The following is a 5384-nucleotide window of genomic DNA, read 5'->3' on the forward strand; positions in this document are numbered from 1 at the left end:
TTTTCTTTCCTCAAAATCCACCAGCAACTCAGCTTACTTTTCCCCTTAAAATTTGCAACAAAACTGTCACAACTTGGAATTCTCATCGAGCCCGTGACAACCATCCTGATGTCTCGATTAACATTCATACCTGGAATACCAACCGAAATCTTGCAAGGCTTTCGCATTAGTTTTACTTCTCCCTTGTGAGCAACAGTTGTTAAATACCATGTTTTAAAAAAATATAGACTAATTTTAAATCAAAAACAATCAAAAAGGAATTTATACTACACAGGGGTATTTTGGTCATTTAACCTAAAATTTTCGAACCCTGCTAAAAATATGATATACGAGTAATAAGCATCCATTTCATGTCTAAAAATAAGTTTTGTTGTCTAATTCATCAATTTAAAGTGAAATTTTAGCTATTCAAATTAAATAAAATATTGAATAAAATATTTCATTTTCTTATAAAACAATATTTATAGAACTCTGCGTAAATAATTTTTGTAGCATAAAAGCAAAATAAATTCATACATACAGTGGCACACGCAGCCAGGTATACAAAATATTCTACAATGACATGTGGGCTCCCAAAATAACAAAATAAACAAGACTATAGACCTACAATTTCTAAGGGTGCAAATCCAAAAGCAAACCCTCGACATAATCAGCGGTCTACAAACTGTCCTGAGCCTGAAATAGGTGAAAAGAAGAGGTGAGTTTTATAAACCCAGTGAGTAAGCAAAGTTCATCTACAACATCTAAAGCTGAGTAAATGGAGACAGTTAAATCATCCCATCATAATATGATTCATAAAATTTAAAACTCATTTCAATTCATATAAAACAATTACATTTCATCGAAATAATCAACATGGCTTATGATTCTCTTAAAAACTTGGCTTGTGCCAAAACTCAAACTCGGGGACACCTTGGCCCGTGCATCCAACCGAGTCCGCCAAGGATGTTAAAACGACATATACCCATAAAATATGTTTCTACTTTTAAAATATAGCTATTCCTTGGAGTTGGCTGAGTTTCATCTTCACGTGGTAGTTCGGTGTGAAGTGAACTCTAAACTTTACCTTAGGAGATACCCTTCGCGCCTTTCATACTAAGGTAAATATAACGGGGTTTACCGTGCCCCTCTAATAGGCTAGCCCACGAAAACCCGCCCACTGCAGTAAGCTAATCAAATAACCCACCAAATCAATAAAAATTTTGACAGCATGACATGGCTAATATAGTACTATCTAGCCTGTCAATGTAAGACAAAACAATTTATATAATTCACAAAACCACAATTCTAGCCATTCATGCTACCACAATTTCATAAGCCATCAATTCAAATCATGTATATATATATAATACGAATGTCTAGCCTCCACTTACTCTATTTCGAAAATCAACATTTAGTTTTAGAATAATTTATAAATCTCATTCATTTAACCAACATATAAAATGTAAAACATAATAATTTGCAAATTAAGTGCCTTATTCTTTAAAATCATAAAATAAGTATAAACCACTTTAGATAATTAAGATGAACATCTGATTACTCACAATAATAGGAGTTTGGAGTACTCCTATTCTCAATCCTCGGGCACGATATCTTTGCCCTTATTGGGGGGGTTCAGCACCTATCCATAATACACGATACGTAATTCAATACATTGGTATCAAGTGTTATAAAACTATTTCAGGCTCTATATGAATGCATGAAGTTGAATGAGAAATGTTCAGATAGTCACTTAAAGACGGTGTTCTACGTAGGTTCAATTGTGATCGGAAGGAATTTGTATTCGACCTAATTCGAACTATACACCATTGATTTAACAAAAACATTTGATTCAACTCCAAATATATTCATTAAACTTCCAATAATCTAATACACCAAAGCATTATAATGAACTTGATTTTTTGACTAACTTCACCATTTTCCAAAATTCATTTCGATTCCGAACTAACATACCAGTCAATGTCTACACAGTCTCATAAATCCATATATATCATTAGGAATCAAATCCAAGTCCATTTACTATGATTTTCTCAGTTTCCATCAAGCCATTTTCTAAAGGAACTATACTTTTCAATAATCGGTTTCGATATCCAACATCATAATTCATCAATTCCTAGCTAAATAACATGAATTACAACCAAATCCATCATCAACATGCCCTATAGAAAATTCGGCCAAATGAGGGTGGTTGAAGAACATGTGATTTTCTTGCTTGTTTTTCCTTCCAAACATCACAAAATGACTAAAAACACTAGGATATTATGAAATCTAGCAAATTTCATCACCAAAACTTCTCTCTCTAGATTTGGCCAGCAAAGGTTCCCTCTTGAAAACTTGAATTTCAGCCATGGAGAATGAAAAAGAATGCATGGGAAAGGTAGATCACAAGCTAAAATTAAAAAATCTTACCTTTACTTGCTTGATTCCTTGAAATCCAACAATTTCTCTTGAATTTTTCTTTCGTAGGGTTTGTTCTTCTCTTTTTCTCTTTGTTCCCTTGCTTGGCCGGCCATAAGAGTGATTTGGGAGAAGTGTGTGCTGGGTTTTTAAAGGGAATTATAAAAGGATTAAAATTTACCACTGTCACCATGTAATTGGTCCATGCTTAAAACTTAACAATTAAGCATTTCATTCCCACCACATATAATCTCTCACTTAAAAAAAATAATGGGTGAAATTCATGGGTTTGACAAGTGTCATGGTGGTGTAAAATTCCAAAAATTTCAATTACGTCCCCGTGGACACGTAAAATGACCGTTTTGCCCATATGTTTGGAAAAATATCCAAATTGAAATTTTTCACTTCTCAAATTCAAATAATGCTCTAATTAATCAAATTTAGTCAAAATATCATCCAACATTCCAATTTTGCCCTTGGGTGGCAAAATGACCATTTTGCCCCTACGTTATGAAAATTCCTAAATTAACTCCAAATCAATCCTCGAATTTCGAATCATCATATTAAGACATTTTAAGATTCAATAACTCTCAAAATACATCATAAAATCTTTATTTGGCCTAGTTCGAGACTTTAATCAATTTAATTGTACCACTAGGTACAATACCGACTTTTAACGATTTTTTCGATACATTCACTTATGCAAACATTCTATCAAGCACATGAATGACATGACAAGTATATAATAGAGTAGGGCTTGACAAAAACTCTCCTCTTTTTACTCCTTTAAGTGGCAACACAAAACCTCCATTTTTCCTGCACAAACTAACAGCATAAAGCCTCTTTTACCTTTCACAATTCGACAGCAAACAACCTCCATTTTTCCTGCAAAAACCTGTAGCAACATAGCCTCTCTTTCTCACCCTCTTGCTGCCATTTTTCTGTTTTCTCACTAGCACTTTTTCTCCCTTTTCTTCCTTGGCCGGCAGCTTTTCTTTTTCTTTTTTTCTTCCTTTCTCTCTTTTTCTTTGTCCTTCTCCAACCGACCTTATCCCCATTTTGACAAGTCAATCTACTTGTCAAATATTTTAGTTTCTTTTCTACCTTTATTGATTGTATTCAGCCGGCCCCACCATAATTTCTTTTTCTTCTCTTTGTCCACTTTGGCCGACTTAATTCTTTATTCTTTCATTTGTTTTTTATTTGTTGACTTTTCTTGCACTTTCCTTCAAGTATTGATCACATGGCCATTTATCCTCATTTTGCCATTTCTTTCTTCTTCTTTATCTTCCTCATTTATTTATTCTTTTATTCTTTTACCTTTTACACCATTTTTACTCTATGTTTTATTTATTATTTCATGATCCCATCCAAACCACATTCACCCCATTTTATTCTTTCAACATTTTATCACCATTGCCTCAATCAAAGTTCATACAACTAGTTTTAATTTTTATTATTTATTTACCATAACTTTCATCCTTATAATTTTAGTCCTTTCAACGTTTATTAAATTTCAATTTCTTTCTATCTTTCTTCCTTCACGCCTGTTCCATTAATATCGAAATTGTCATTCGACACGGTATCACCATAATATTTAAATATTTACTTACTCGCACTATCTCGATTTAATAAAAACGCGTGAGTCTTACTTACGTTATTTATCTCCAAAATTCATTCGTACTTCTTCTCCCCCACTTGGATTAACCATATAATCCTTCTTCCGGACTAATTCCAACATCCAATTAAATATTAATATTTTAATATTATTTTATTCATAAAATTATATTTTATTCTAGGATATTTTCTTCACCCATAATCGCTCTTCGACACTTAAATTTACATCAGTGACCCTTCATCCTATCGAGATGTTGACCTTGACTACTATACGAGGATACGGGGTGTTACACTATAAGATCAATTGCTTACTTTCCAAGTAAGGAGGCTTAACATGTACCAGTCTTTGAGCATTGTCAATGCCCTGTCTTGACAATACAGTGACTAAGAACAATTTTAGGAACATGGCTTTGATGCATAGCGATCTCATAATTGTAACAACTTTACAATTCTCTTGCAAGGCCTTTATGTTCCATGGGCTTCATCCAATTAGTACTTAATAACTCCTTATTATTGCACTAACATGAAGGAAAACCTCTATCACATATAATTATGCATTTAAATATGCATTAAATGATAATATATATATATATATATATATATATATATATATATTTCTTGACCAATCCAATTGGCTCAAGGGCATATATCAACAGAAGGAATGCGTAAGGAGCTTGTTAATGCCAGGTTTATTTAAGTATTTATCTTTATATTAATTTGAGTTCTACTACTTTTTTCTGTTTGATGTGCTGTGGGGAAAGATGTGGTAAGATGACTATGAGATGGCATTGTACATAACTGCCAAATGCTACTCTTTCCACAAAATGAAATTGGTTCTGCATATTTTATAGGACAGCTTTTGAATATGAGAAAGCTATGGAGCAAAATCTTCTTTGCATGGCTTGTCAAGTCAAGAAACTTCGTGCAGAGCAGATGAATGCAGATAGTAGAGCACATGGACCAGGTATCTCTTTCCACTCTACTATCCGCTTCCTCTTCTCTCACTGTAGCATGGACAAGTTATAAATTATAGTAACTGTTATTATATTTGCCTCTTCCTATTGAGGATTTTACAATATGTTGCCCTCCAAAATCTTGTTGGTTTGAAAGCCTCTTAAAATTTATATAGGTGGTTATGGAACGATGGGTGGAAACCCTGAAATGAGATATCCTGGCAGAGCATTTGCTGAAGGGTACCATGGTGGCTGGAGGCCCAACAGTAACTGTGATCCTCCTCGGCGTTGATATCTAAAAGTGGGTTGTACTTGTATAGATGGTCTGATTTTGAGTTGGCTTCAACGTCTTAGGCTCTTAGGTTCTTGGTGATGAGCAAACAACTTTTGTAGAGTGAAAGAAAAGAACTATTGAAC

The 5384-nt window shown here is 33.6% G+C and overlaps 1 long non-coding RNA gene across 1 annotated transcript; it reads right to left on the reverse strand.

The window, feature by feature from the left end:
* LOC108660572 lies at positions 528–2447 on the reverse strand. The gene is made up of 3 exons (XR_001926335.1): positions 2410–2447; positions 1545–1621; positions 528–675 (listed from the first exon to the last, which is right to left on the reverse strand). It is a non-coding gene; the product is annotated as an uncharacterized LOC108660572 (long non-coding RNA).

The sequence above is a fragment of the Theobroma cacao genome, chromosome 2 (genome assembly GCF_000208745.1).
Source record: "Theobroma cacao cultivar B97-61/B2 chromosome 2, Criollo_cocoa_genome_V2, whole genome shotgun sequence".
Taxonomy (NCBI): Eukaryota; Viridiplantae; Streptophyta; class Magnoliopsida; order Malvales; family Malvaceae; genus Theobroma; species Theobroma cacao.